Source organism: Apodemus sylvaticus, chromosome 7 (genome assembly GCF_947179515.1).
Source record: "Apodemus sylvaticus chromosome 7, mApoSyl1.1, whole genome shotgun sequence".
NCBI lineage: Eukaryota > Metazoa > Chordata > Mammalia > Rodentia > Muridae > Apodemus > Apodemus sylvaticus.
In genome coordinates, this window is record NC_067478.1 from 91,716,796 (window position 1) to 91,732,341 (window position 15,546).

A 15,546-nucleotide genomic window follows, 5' to 3' on the forward strand; every position below is an offset into this window, starting at 1 on the left:
GCCATGTCCCTGTCCTCAGCCCTGGGTATACTAGGTCTTTCTATATTCACTAAATGTTTGTCCCTCACAAAGCTCAAGAGATTGACAAGATCACTTGGAGAGAACTGAACTGAACCCTTCTCAGAAACAATATGACTTGAAAGGCAGTTGACTCTTAGTATGACATCTGAATCAGACATTTTCCACATGGACACATACATCCTAGTTTGTCTGTAGGTCTTCCCTCTTTTTGGTTTGCATTATGGGAAAACAGTCCAGCAGCAGCAGAACCATCTTGTTCATCAGTTTTAGTTACATGAACTAAATTCATACACTTTTAGCCACATCAAGTAAAGCCCAGTGTATACAGTAAACAATGCTGTGAGCCAACAGTCACTTCTTGTCCCCCTAGTAAATTCGGAAGAAGTCCCACTGGTACCTGAATGTCAGGACAGCGCAACCTTACCAATGGATAAGGATAAAGCACCAGTGAAAATGGTAAGAAGGCCTTTCCTTGCTCTCATCCAGAAAATTTACTTCAATGTTCCCCTTATGGTTCAGTGGTATCACAATGGAATCATGACACCGATCAGGTTTATGACATTTGAAAGCTTCTCATGATTTAAGATCTCACCAGCTGACCATTGAATATGCACATACTGGACAGATGGAGCCTTCTTTCAACACATAAAACATCAGGGCTTACACTCAAATTATTCCTGCCATAGACCGCAGAAACAGAAAACATATTAATGAAAAATATACATTTTCACAGACAGTGTGTGATATAGGTTAGGAATCTTCTATAGAGGCCAGACAGGTTTGCCTGATCTGCCTTCCAAGAATAAAAAACATGTGAAAGCACCATTTATTAAATGAATGTAACCTGTTCCCTGTGCGATGAAAATGATGACAATCACTCAAGTCAAATAGCTTTGACTCTGGTCAAAGCAGGAAATCTGTATTCATATAAATGTGCCTACAATTCATTCCTTGGAGCAGCAGAACTGTCAACTCTTAGCCTAGCTACCACGGAAGAAAAATTCTTTGGAGATGTGAGGAATATTGAAGTGTACAGACTTATTACAATGAACTCCAGTGTCTAAAAATGGTTCTTACATTGGGTTTGTACCATAGTAAGAGGCAAGATTTTAAGCTCGACTAAAAACAATACAAAGGTTTTTTTTTTATGTTCATTTAATAACATGTCCATCATTTTTATTATTGGTATAAGAATATATATTGTGATAAATATAATAAAAAATTAAAATAAAAAACCAAAAAGTGTGAAATAGTGTTTTTCATGAAGTACAAAGCTCTAGATATTCTATTACATCACTGGATAATGGATCCATTAATTGAGTCTCCACTTGACTGCTCTTTGCTATCTTAACTGCAACTAGAATATGTCAGTGGAAGGACCAAACCTTAGCAGACATTGTCCAACATGATCTAAGCTTTAAAATTTTTTCTTTCCGTTCATTTGCAGGTAGCATCTAGAAAACGCAGATGCGGTATGTATTATGGAATCATTCTCTAAGATATGTTTTAGATGGTAGTTGTGTAATACTTCATTTTTTGTGTGATGAACAACTGTGATCTCAGCTGCTTTCTGATGATGTTTTTGGTTTTGTTTTTGTTGTTGTTTTACTGTGTATTTTTAAAGGAAGCACAAATTCCAAGTCACAAATAATGGCCATGTGACTGTGGATGCTGTGTTCAACTGTGATTCCTTTAATTAAAAGGAGATTTTGTTCACCAAGGCATGTCTGAATATTTTTTTAATCAAGAAAAAGATCCCAATTATCCAAACCACATTCTAGTAGAAAGACTATAAATTAAGAAATCCTAATATAGTTAGTTCATCTACAAAAATGTGTTCAAACTACACCAGAGCCATGCAAGGCCAGTCTATATGCTTGTATTCCTTCACAGATGAATGAACTAGAGTTTAGAGATAATCATGAGACTCCTTAGCTGTACTTCTCAAGAGACACTTCTTACCCCTTCAAGGGCACATTAATCTCTATATAAAAGTACATCTTCTGGCAACTGCCTGCCATAAGGCAAATTGAGAGAGATCTCAAGCATTAACCTGGCTGCTGCAGAGGTCAGAGTGCATGGTAGTGGGTCAATCAGCAGGCAGCAGACTTTCCTGGTTCTTAAAGGTAGAGAAGCACATGCCACTTTTCAGGTGACCTAGTCTGAAAATTAAATTCAGAACATTGAAAGTGGGGGTGAATATGCTCTAACAACTAGGTTTCTCATAGCATGGCTCATTCTAGTAAGATCTGAAGAAAAGCTTTAGTAGACTAGATAACATCAGAATGGGTACAAAGAGCCACACAGGTTAGAGACAGTGTCCACTATGAACTCTAGTTTTCATTTACTTGCTCTATGCTGGATCATTATTCCAGCAATACATTTCATTTTTATTTCATACTTAATATAATTTTATTAATTGTAATAAGTTTATGCAATTTGTTTGGTCATATTTATCCCTTATAACTCTGGTCACATAATCACTCTCCCTTTTCACTTTTTCTTTAATTCATCTCCTTAAAAAAACTTTCTAGTCCAAATCATGCTAAACATGTGTAGGGGCATCCACACAGGCTTGGGTTGAACTTCTAGCGGCAATATCTTTAATTAAAACTGTACCTCTATCAGACCAAAGCCATAAATTAACAAGAACTTCTTAATTAGGTATGAGAAGGGCTTCTGAACCACTTCCCTTCAAGCCACAATATTGTCTTCCTTGACTTTGTGAAGGTCCTATATAAGCATCCAGCAATATACTTTTAAAGGACAGCTAGACTCTGAACATCAAAGATCCTTTGTCATAGTTAGTTAAATTCTATGTTGCCTTTTCTTTTTTCCTCTCAGTGGCTTTACATAGTCATCAGAGAAAAGTGTCACCAGACATCTCCTTCTCCACATTTGTGTGTCTGCATGATCAGGCTTTCACCAGTGAAGTGATGTGTTTAGTGGAACTATTGTGAGTTAGAATATGTAGCTTTACTGGCTTAGTTCATACCTATCATATCCAAAACCGTGGGCTTCATCCCAAGGATTCCGTATAGTATGCCCATGATTGTACAATCTGCAATCCTTGATTTAGTGTTTTGGATGCAGAAAAGTCTAAGTACAAGATCATTCTTGGTTTTTCTTTTAAATTTTATTATTGCTTCTTTGTGAATTTCACATCAAACACCACAATCCCCCTTATCTCCCCCTCTCCTTGTACCTTCCCTCCACCCTTGCAACAATCCCCCAACAAGGAAAACGTACTGTGGAAGTTGTAGTATGTCACAGTCTGTCCCACTGTATACACTTTTGTCTATATTTCTTTGTTTACAAGTATTCACCATAATGGCTTGTTGTTCTGGTACAGTCTCCTGGCTTCTGGTGCTCCATCTGAAGTTCTAATACTGGATATCCTCTGGGATAGCCTGCTGTTACTCAGTAGCATGGAGTTCCTGATGTTTTGTATCTATAGGACCAGGCCCTTTAGGGACTTCAGCAATTGGGTTGAGCCAATTCAAAGTCTTGGAGGCCTGACAGGTATCTAAGTTGTCTACCTTTCCAGATCTCCCACTCTCACACACCCAGGGCCAGCTCCCTAGCAACCCTTGTAATGAGGGCAAGCGCTATCCTGCTGCCTAGACAGGGTGCAAAACCCCCCTCTTCCAAGTGTTGCATTTAGTGTGGGACATGATCAGTTCTCCCACTCTTATGACTTGGGGGGGGCAGCTCTCCCACCTGCTATAAATGGCAGAGGAGAAGAGAGGGGAGGGTAGCATCTCTCCTTTTTCTACACCAGAGCCCAGCAGATAAGAAAGCAGGGCTGACTCTCCTGCATTCATACCTTCGGTACTGTCTTACCTGCAAGCCCCTCTTGCAGGGTCAGTTCTACTGCGCTATCCAGGCAAGGTACAGGATCTTCTCTCAGAGTGCTGTAGCAAATGAGGGCCAGGGATAGCTCTCCTGCTTTCATAGCCATTTTCCAGCTCTCCATCTTGCCGTAGATGGTAAGGAAGGAGAGGATCAGAGTATATCTCTACCTTATCCACACCAATATATGGGAGATAAGTAGAGCAAGCTCTCCAATACTCCTGCCCTCAGGACTGGCTCACTCAGCATTTAGCCATCAACATGTCCCCAGCCAGTAGCCCACACCAGAGTCATTCACCTGGCCTTTGGTGGTAACAGATCCCTGATGTGTAGACCAAGGTGGCATCACAGACCAGGATCCCAACATCTTCCCAGGTGGCATCCCCAACTACACACATCAGGCTGTTCATCACTACCTTTAAGTTTCCAGTTCTTCCTTCCTTGTACTCACATCCTTCTGTTTCTCTTCTCTTCAATTTATCCACCACTTACTTTCTCCTCTTAGTGGAGCCCAGTGTATCTGAGTGTCTAGAGTCATCCCAGGAGTGGTCCCTGAAGTATATGTACCACTTGTGTATTATGGCACTGGGCAGGCCTCATCTGGAGCAAGGTCTGCCCCCCCCCCCCAAAGCCTGACCAGTACGTGACTGCTGGTCATCTCAGATTAGCTCCCTGTCCATGCTCCATGACTCTGGCCTCGTGGTCATCACAGGATTGTTTCTTGACCATCTGCCTGAGTAGCCTCATAGGAAGTCATCTATCTCCAACCCCCTCCTGCCCAGGCTTGCCTTCCCACATGGAGTTCTGCTAGTTCTGCTAGCTTGTTCTCTGTTCTCAGAGCCTGTCTGAGCCTGAGCATTGGTGCTGGGAACTAGACTAATGCTCCCTTCAAGTTCACTGGTTTCAGTAAATGTTAAGATTACTAATCATTCAAATGATCACAGATCAAAACCAAGTATAGACATAGCTTCTATAGTTTCTGCCACCTACTGGCACACATGTGACATAGCAGACACATCTGTAATATACCCCTCTTTTTAAGCCAGATAAGGCTAGAGACCTTTTCATCTCTGTCATCATCATCATTATCAATAGAAATGGCTAATATAATAATAACAAATAATAATAATAATAATAATAATAAATAAAATGGTCCCAAGAGGGCTATTGATGGAAGGAGAATTTGTAGAAACTAATCTTGCTGTTGGTAGATTGAACAATTTCTAGGATAGACACATGCCTATGGATATATGATTAGCCCTAATTGAACTTGGTGGGTTATTAAGATAAAATGAAAAGGATCTGAAGTTGGTAAGGAGTGGAGTGATAGGAATGGAGCCAGGAGAATTTGGGGTGTTGGGCAGGAAGGAATAGGATCAAAATACATTGTATGGAGTTCTAAAAAAATTAAGAAAATATTTTATTTAAAAATTTGATGAGAAAACAATAAGCAAACCCAGTACATACTCATTCCCTGTGTAGCCACGTAGACATCTTAGTTAATTCATGTTGAGGGTTCATACAAGTTTGGCCAGCTATCCTCACATGACAACTTGATTCAGAATGACTTGGAGTCTGAGTCATCAGAAGACATGCAAACATGAGTTGCCTTTCAGTGTGGGTACTTGATCAGAATCACAGGATAAAAGGAACCTGACAGGCTGAAGACACTGGAGAAATCATCTATTATATTTACTCATTCAGAGCCCTTCCCAACTTAGAAATTCATATATTGAATGAGAGATCAAAGAAAATCATGTATTTTTTTTTGTTATTTCTGCCAGGTATTTGGCCAGGGCATCACGAATATAACTAATATAGAACACAGGGATAAAAAACTAGAGGAAATGTATTCTTAGCTACCAAACTCACTTAAAGTGATACAATATATTCTGCATAAGCTGTAAAATATTCTGGATAGGCAAAAAAAGAAAAAGAAAAAGAAAAAGAAAAGAAGAAAAGAAAAGGAAAGAAAAGGAAAGGAAAGAAAAGAAAAGAAAGAAAAGAAAAGAAAAGAAAAGAAAAGAAAAGAAAAGAAAAGAAAAGAAAAGAAAAGAAAAGAAAAGAAAAGAACCAGTGGGCTCTGGACTTCGTCCGTCCTATCTAGTGGAACTATCCTCACATTTCACACCACAGAACACTTGTGCAGTCATGTGCTTTTTGTTATGATTTAACATTATATACTTATCTTGTACACCAATAAGGTTCCTGTGGGTCATTATTAAACTTGAACTTTACTGGTGCAAGGATGTAATCACAGAGGGATTCAGGAATGTCTCTGTGTCATGAACCTCTAAATGGGATTTGAATGCTGCCTATCCGGCACCATACCAACATAAATAAGCATATTGTGCCTGTTTCTCTGTTGTCACACCTGAATGAATTTGCCTACAACATCATGTGGTACATAGTAGACTTTATCTACATCATCACTTGATGTATAATTTATTGTACACTAAACTCGGTGATCTTCCTTCAGCACCATTCTTATTACAGTGACTTACCTAAAAAGAAATATGATCAAATGTACAAACACTCAATTATTATCAGTTTCCTCTGTTTGTTTGCCATGAAGCTGACATAACTCTACCTGTGAATGCATTCCCAGTTTTAGCAATCTTAAGGAAATTTTCTCGAAAGAGAGCTGTGGCCAGCCTTGAGGTGGAAAGACCTCAAGTCCTTCCTGGCACCTCCAAAGAAACAGCACTCGTTACAACAGAAGGTACTGTGGGAAATCACTAATTCTGTTAAATTACATGAATCTATGTAGAAGTTGTGCTGTAGTATTGAATACGTGGATAATCTTAATTTATCTAGTTTATCTGTAGAAATAAAACCACAGAATTTAAAGATGTGGTTAGCTGTCATCTTTGCTTTTCATTAACTAATGGTAAACCAGAGGAAAATTTAGACTTCATATTAGAACTCTTGTCTTCACCTGTGGTAGGCATGATTGACTGAGCCACATGTCAGCAACATTGTCCCAGGCGTGCATATCATGGATGTGGAAAGTCTCAAGAATGAGGATGAAATTTGAATTAGATAAAGGAATTCCTAGGCAAGTCAAATGAGAGACAGCCCTAGGAGCCATCATCTTACAACTTGAGCTTGCGATACTAAAGGAGTGGGAAAGATATTTAAAGACAAAGAAATATATGAAGTTTCTGTGCATTATCTCTTTCAAATGTATAATAGTTAGCAGTGGCATGGTTTAGTGTGCTTTGCTTCTGTCTCTATTATTTCGAGGCTACATGTACCAGAACATTTAGAACATCCTTACTCTGCCACTACTAGCTCCCAAGTATATGACTGTTGTTATAACTCTCTTTGGAAAATTTATTGGTTACTTTCCCAGAAGCCATGATAAAATACTCTAACAAAAAAACATCCTGCAGTGGTATGAATAGGAATGGCCCCATAGACTCCTGTGATTGAGTATATGGCCCACAGAGAGGGGCATTATTAGGAGGTGTGGCCTTGTTGGTGTGGCCTGTAGGTGTGGGATTGCTGAGGAAATATATCAATATAGAGGTGGGCCTGGAGGTCTCAGATACTTAAGCTAGACCTAGCGTGTCACTCCCTTCCTACTGGCTGCCTGACATAGAAATCTCACCTCCTTTTCCAGCACCATGTCTGCCTGAATTCTGCCATTTTTCTTGTCATGGTGATAATGGACTAAATCTCTGACACTGTGCAAGCCAGCCCCAGTTAAATGTTTTGCTTCATAAGGGTTGCCATGTTTGTGGTATGTTTTTATAGCAAAAGAACGCCTAATTAAGACACGTCTTTAGCAAGAAATGTTTGACAGTACCGTGGAAATTGAATTTGGAGCCCATAATGGAGAAGTAGCAGATAGAGGCAGAAACTGAAGGGAAAGTGATATTGCAGCCAAAACCTAGAAGCAAAGAAAAATGAATGAATATCCTTTGCTGAGTTTTCTTCCTCTTATATGGCCTAGGATCCCATCCAAAGAATGATTGTACCTATAGGAAACAGGTCTTCCCAAGATGACTCAATCAAATCAAACAACAGGGTCATGCCTGGAGAACTCAGATCTTGTTACTTGACAGCTGTGATTAAGCATCATGGAGGCAATAAAGTGCTGTTTTCACTTTTGAGTATTAGCCTGTATCAGAGTGAGTTTATCTGATAGGAAACAACTTTCTTTCCTCCCAAGAACCTGTAGGTAAATACCTTACCATGTAGGACCAATACTGCAGGAAAAGCAGGTCCTCTCCCTTGTTCTTCAGGTCTTCCCTGTGAAGCATTGCTTTACATGCACTCAACAGGGTGGAGTATCTAAACAGTCACAATGACTTTTCATGCTATCAAAATAGAATGTCTTTGTAGCAAGGCCTGAATATATGACTTATGATGGTTTGTACATGCTTGGCCCAGGGAATGGCACTATTAGAAGGTGTGGCCCTGTTGGAGTAGGTATGTCACCATGGGTGTGGTCTTTAAGACCCTCATCCTAGCTGCCTGGAAGCAGTATTCTGCTAGAAGCCTTCAGATTAAGATATTGAACTCTGAGCTCCTCCTGTGCCATCCTGCCTGGATGTTGCCATGTTCCCACCTTGATGATAATGGATTGAATATCTGAACCTGAAAGCTAGCTCCAATTAAATGTTATCCTTTGTAAGACTTCCATAGGTCATAGTGTCTGTTCACTGCAGTAAAAACCTAAGTAAGGCATGACTTTAAGTAGTTTGTTTCAGACTGACATGTGGGACTAGAGTTCTGACATCCATCTTGGAGCCTCTGACCTAGTTAGTAATTGCAGTGGGATCTGAGCTCTAACGAACCCTTGGCCACCTTTCAGGGATTTCTTGGTTAAGCTTCCAACATTCAGAACGTGGGTTTGGGAGTTCTAGTGAATTACAGTTATTCCGATAGTAGGTGTTTAGACATCAGATCTCTTAGTACCTCTCTGGGCATAGGGCTGTATTTGTCCTCCATGCTGTCACTACTTGTGTATTTCACTTGTCACAGCCTTCCCTGTCTTGCCGTTTTTAGGGGAATAAGTTCATAATCTCACAGATGTGTTTCCTGCAAGTATCTTCCCTGAAGCTTCTTCATTATGCTCAAGGCCTTTGCTTATCACAAGTGTGTCAGCGTTCCCCACATCCTCTCATGGTTTAGCTGTCTTTGGCTCCACTGTGATAGGAAGTATTAGTAGAGTTAGCACTGTGTTAATCACTGCAAATTCTGGGTCTCCTGCTTGTATGTAGTACGTCCTTCAGAGCCCCATGTCCCCACCTCTAACCTCGTACATCTCAATATTCCTCCTTATAGTTCCTTGCCTTTATCCTTCTACAGATATTTCCCCATTTTCCAAGTGCTATAGTGGCTCAATGATCTGTACTAGACTATCCATAGAGTCTTGGAGGTTTCTTCCCACTAATTAGCTTGTTCCTGATACTGCATAAAAGAATACAGTGTCCATAGAATATAGCTTAACCATTTAGCATGCCCATACCTTCCTTCTAGAGAGTTCTTTTCATTTTTTCTTACCTCTTTCTCACCAAACTCACTTGGCAGATAGACCATTATGAGAATAGCATATAGAACTCTTCTTAGGGACAATATACCCTAAGGATATTCAAATCTTAGCAGTTTATCCTTCATCTGGTGGACACAGCTAAGAGGCTCCTGATGACTAGCTATAGTATGACAATTGTGAGCAGCAAAGACAGAGTTGAACTCAATGTCATCCAGAAGCCTCATAAACAGAGCAACACTATACACATTAGAGGACAAACAAAGCCAGAAAAAGTTGTTCTAAACTATAGGGATAAGGGCAAGGAGTGACTGTCAGGTGGGTGTCATATTAGTCCCTACTGAAATCACCAGTGTTTTGACACAAATTAGAGCAATATCTGGTCCCAGACTTGACTCAATGATTTACTCTATTTCCACCAGTAGATGTGGTCAAGGAATTATCTCATATACAACACCCCTGTTTTGCATGGGAGGACAGAAATCCCACTGAGATATATCCATCCCTCTAGCCTGCTATAAATGAAGTCAAATTAAAGTACATTGATCTTGTGGGGAAAAACCCATTCGTGTGTTATATTTGGATTTTCTTTTAAAATTTGTGTCAACAGTACAAAGCTTACATGTATACTGCATGGCCTAGGAATAATAGAAACTAAGGATAAATATGTATACGTAAATTGTAATTTATCTCTTACCAATTATTTCCACAAAACTTGTACACAGTATCATCAAAATATTAAACTATCATTCACATACTTACAAGCCATTTATAGTGATTCCATTTGAAAGATTTGCACACAAAATCAGCATACCCTTTCAAATAGCTTCATAAGATTAGCTTCAGGGTAGTGAACTGCTTTTTGAGAAAGAGCACTTGCTAGGAAATTTGAAAAGCTGAGTTCGAATCTTCTCACACACAAAAAAGCTGGACAAAGCTATTCATACTTGTAATCCTACATTGCTGGAGGTATGGGCAGAGGCATTTCCAGTGCTTGCTGGCTGTCAGCCTAGCTCCAGATTCTGTGAGAAAGCCTGTTGTAAAGAAAGGAGAATGATAGGTTATGTCATTCCATGCCCTCTTTTAACCTTCATGTCTTCATGTTCCACTTGACAGACAACTCAGTCACACACACATGACAAATTTATGTTATATATTATATAACACACACGTCAAATTTATGTTACAAATTCAGTATATACAACTGCAACAATCTCATAACCAACTTTCATTACTGTTGTAATAAGGTCAACAATTTCAAACATATTGTAACATCCTCAGGATGTTACATCCCAGATGTTGTGACCTCTTGTGGTTTTCTTGCATGTTTCCCGGCCTTTATGTAATACTTCATTCCTTCACTTCATAAATCAAGCTACCAGACAACAAAAAGCTTAGTATTAGCAGAAGTATTCACAGAAAAGATTTCTAAAGCATCAAATATTCCATGTGAAATGCTTACTTCCTGAAAGATTGCATTCCTAGCATCTTGTATTTTCAGGTTACTTGTATTTTGATTAATTTAAATACCCACTCCTAAAAGAGAAGAGAAAAATGCTGTAGCTAAATTATCATTTCAAAACTTAAAATGGGGTGTGGGGAATCCCCTCCCCCCCATAACATTATGTGTTCTGGATAGTTTGTTTATTTTTTTTTTTTAACTTGTCACAAACCAGAGTCATTTGGGAAGAAGAGACTTTCTTTCAGAAAACCATTCCACCAGATTAACTCAAAGGCAAGCCTGTGGTGCCTTTTCTTCATTGAAGATTGATGTGTGAGGGCCGTGCTGGCTGTGAGTGGTGCCAAACCTATGTTGGTGGTCCTGGGTGCTACAAGAAGCAGGCTGAGTGAGCTCTCTGAGCAAGCCAGTGAACAGCACTCCTGCATGGCCTTTGCATCTGCTCCTGAGTAATTGTTCTTGCTCTGTTTACTTCCTATCGTGACTTACCTCAGGAACTGAGTATAAAGAGAGAGTTGTATCCTGAGACAAACTCTTCCCACCACAAGTTGTTTATGATCATAATATTTGGGCACAGCATTGCACACCTTAAATTAAGACACCATGTGTACCATTGAGGAACATGGGATATGTCATCTGCAAGAAAATAGATGTGAGTGAATATAACTGTCACATTAAATATCTTACATTGATGAAGACAAGGACAGGATGCTTTTCTTTTTCAATTGAGCGTCTAGGTTTTTATGTAAAAAATAAAATCACATGTGTATAAAATATGAACAGAGTAAAGGTTTTCTTGGTCAATAAGGAAGACAAATGAGAGGTGGGATGAGAGAAACAGAAGGCAGGGGGTACAGGACACATATACTATGTTCTTGTAGTCACATGTCCTTGTGAAGCAGCACACACACACTGTATTCTTGTATGCACATATGTGAAGGGGTGAGTACACTATGCCTACTGAAAAACATATGTTTTCAAGTTGAGCACTGATGGCACACACCTTGAAACACAGCACTCTGGAGGCAGGCTAGATATCTGAGTTCTAGGCAAGCTGGTTCTATAGCGTGAGTTGCAGCACAGAGTGCCAAGGGTATCCACAGAAACCCTGTCTCAAAATGCTCCTCTGCCAAAGATACGGACACGGACACGTTTTCTTATTCTGAATCCTGTCCAGTGCTACCTATGAATTTGTGACAAGGAGTTCATTTTGCTCTTTTATGTGTGGTAATTCCATACATGTTGGTACTTGATACTTGATTATATCATTTTTGCCAGCTGTCCTCAAATTTATTGTCTCCCAGCTTCTTCTGCTAACTCAATATTGAACTCTTAAGTTCAATATTTTTGGTACTTTTGGAATTTATGATTTGTTCCTTCACTTGATACTTGGATAAATTCTGATAATGTGAATTGAAGAAAGGGATGCCAAGCTTTTCCCCTTTACTCTTAGACATAGCTTACAGAGTTGTATTATTATGTGCTGTTGCTTAAGTATTTGTTCCGATTTTTTCCAGAACCTCTGGTACATAAATATCTGAAACTAAGCATGCCCTTTTATTACAATGTGTCCTATAGGGCTGTAACCCATACATGTTCTCCATGTGCTTTTAATCCCTATAAAATACTGACAAAACTCAGCACAGTATAAAGAAATACATGAAATAATATTTTTTTAGGAAAAATGCACACATAACATAGGCAAAAAATGTTTTTGGAGATGCTCATTCTAATAAAACTTCAAAAGTAAAATGACCATATTAGCATACAGGAAAGGCTACATATTTAAAGATAAATGCCAAATGAGCACGGTAGATTGTGGACATGGCACAAGAACAAGTATGGATTGTTCCCACTTCAAAAACAGGAAGTGACAGTATTCTGTGACTTGATCATAAAACTTATTGTATTAGAAAAAGATGAGTTGGATTAGTGTTTAATGGTATCTTCCGCAAAGCCTGATTACCTACCTGCAGTTAATTCTCAGCACTCACATGGTGCAAGGAGAAAATCAGACCCTGAAGATCTCCTCTAAACTCCACATGCACAGAGGCACAACATGGTTCCTCCCACCAGAGTAAATGTGATGCACATTTTTAAAGATTTATATACTCTTTACACAATGAGATTCTTCTGCCACATTGAATCAGATTTTGTTGACAAGAAATTCAAATGTTCTGTTCCTCATTGATTTTCCATTCTTCTCTTTGCAACACTTTGTTTTCCAACCATGTTATCGACATTTCGGAATGAGCAGCAAACAAACTCTGCTTAATAATTAGATTGAGTCACATATACCAGCTTCACAGACATCTATGTACATCAAGCAAAGATTCTAAGGGTAATTAATAACAGAACCTTGCATTGACACTTACTTCCTCTCCTTTCAGTGGTACCTGAAAATGCTGACACTGCACCGTCAGCAGAGGGACAGGGAGAGACACAAGTGGGAATGGAGAAGGTGAGGTGGCTTTTATTTTTCTAATATGAAAAGTTTATATTATCTCCTTATGCTGTAGTAGATATATTACTTGATTAGCCAAACACAGGTATATTATGAATATTAAAGGGGTTGCTTAGGAAGAACACAAAATGGAATTGTAAAAGCTTATTCCTAATACAAGTAAACAGAAGTTTCCAGTGTCTTTTAGCACAGTTTCTGTGAAACTTCACATTTCTATTGAAGAAAAAAGTTCCTCTTTAGATAAATGTACAATATTAACTCAGAAGTTGACAACCACTTCTGGTTCCTATCACTTGAATGAAGTCTGTGTAATATATACACTGTGATTTCCACTGAGAGAGAAGTTTTCAGTGAGTGGGTGGTGAGTGGTAAGACATGAGTTCCGGTGTAAATAATTGAGTCCCCTGAATAGAAAGGAGTAACCTCACAACAGGTTATAAAGAGGCTTAGACAAGTTGCAGTGTGGCTTAGAAAATACTCAGAAGAGTCTAAACAGTGTTGTTTAATCTGGCCTTCAAACCAGAAAAAGTGGGAAGTAGCATAAATTATAGAGCCCCAGTTGTTCCGTGACACTCTCATTTAGCATACTAATATACAGGACTCTTGCCCATTTTCATTGGCACCATACCAATGGCTTGAATTCCAAAGACCCACGAAAGCAGAACTCAGCATGGCCTCATACTGTTTCCTTTAAATTTCAGGTGGTGACTAAAAAACGTAGACACAGTATGTATTATAGAATCTCTTAAGATACATTTTAGCAAGGAATTGCATAAACACTAGATATCCTTTTGTCTAGAGTACAACGTTGCTAGCTCACCTACTGGGAAGAACTTGCATGCAGTTGTTTGTTTTTTTCTTATTATGTTAAGTTAAAAGAAGAACTGGATTCAAGTAAGATTTCGCTGGCATGTTTAGGATGTTTTGTACCAGGCAGTGTCTAACTGTGTTTCCCTCAAGATAGACACCTAATTACCCAGTTCAATCTCCAGTTCAATGACAAAGAAATGTATTAACAAATTAGAGTACACAGTTTACCTACAAAATATGAGTTGAAACTTCATCACATGTGGTGTATTCATTTCTTTATGGTGGCACCCTAGTGAAGGACGAACCAGAGCAGAGGTGAGTGACATTATCCATGCAGATCAAGAGATAACTTGTGGATCAAGGGCTTAGTGATGCCTATATTCCATCTCTTCAGTATATTCCTGTAGAATATACTAAAGAGATCTGTTCTAGCCTTGTGAGCCTTACAGAAAGTCCTTCTCAACCAATATAGAAGAAATCTTCATGTCATAGTGGAGAGTTGGTGGTGAAGGCATTGCATGGGTGTCCCTATGTCCATTTGGCTCTAAGAAGGGTTAGAGTGGTGTCTATTGGGCAGCACACTCACAGGGCATGCTCAGTTGTGTGGCTCATCCTTCTGTGTTTTCATATCCATCTATATTTAGACTTTATCTGTGATTCCTGCGATGTGCATTCAGTGCTGAACTGATTGTATACTACATACACTGATCCTCCAGAAGCCGCTGTTTCACTGATGACTGAACCTGGAACAAGCAGTCAGATCAAATGCACAAATATCCAGAATTGTTAGTTTTCCTGAGTTTTCTAGCATAAGCTGATGTGACTCCCTGTTTTACCTGTATTCCCAGTTTTCTCCATCTTCAGGGGAATTTGTAGAAATGCAACTGTAACCTCTCAGGACATAGAGATACCTTCAGTCTCTGAGGCTCCTTCTGCAAAAACAACACAAATGAAAACAAAAGGTATTATGGGAATTTTATAATTCTGTACAAATATGTACTATAGCTAAAAATTATTTTCACATGTAAATCTATAGATAAGTTACTATTATGTTTATACATGAATATATACACAGATGAATAATGTTCTTTATATATGTATCATATAATATGTGCATATATAAATGTATAAAAATTATAAGTATAAAAATACCCCAGAATTTTAAATGAATTCACAAGTCCTTGCACTCTAATTCAATGGCATAAACCAGTGGAAAGCTGAGGCTTACCTTCTGTGAGTCACTGAGGCTCCCCCTGCTATAGACAGGAATGGTTGAACCACTCTCTCACACTTTCTCTCACAGTTACTTGGCATAGTAATTCTTTAATGTTTCTTGACTGAGGGTAAAACTCAAGGGAAGTACCAGAATTTCTGATCTTATCTGAGTGGATAGGTTCCTTGGAATGGTCATGTTACACATTGGAATTAGAGAGAGTAAGA

General features: G+C 38.9%; 1 non-coding gene across 1 annotated transcript; it reads right to left on the reverse strand.

Moving 5' to 3' along the window:
* Positions 1-4,783: 4,783 nt before the first annotated feature.
* LOC127690408 (small nucleolar RNA SNORA17) lies at positions 4,784-4,920 on the reverse strand. Its single transcript, XR_007979110.1, has one exon. It is a non-coding gene; the product is annotated as a small nucleolar RNA SNORA17 (small nucleolar RNA).
* Positions 4,921-15,546: the final 10,626 nt, after the last annotated feature.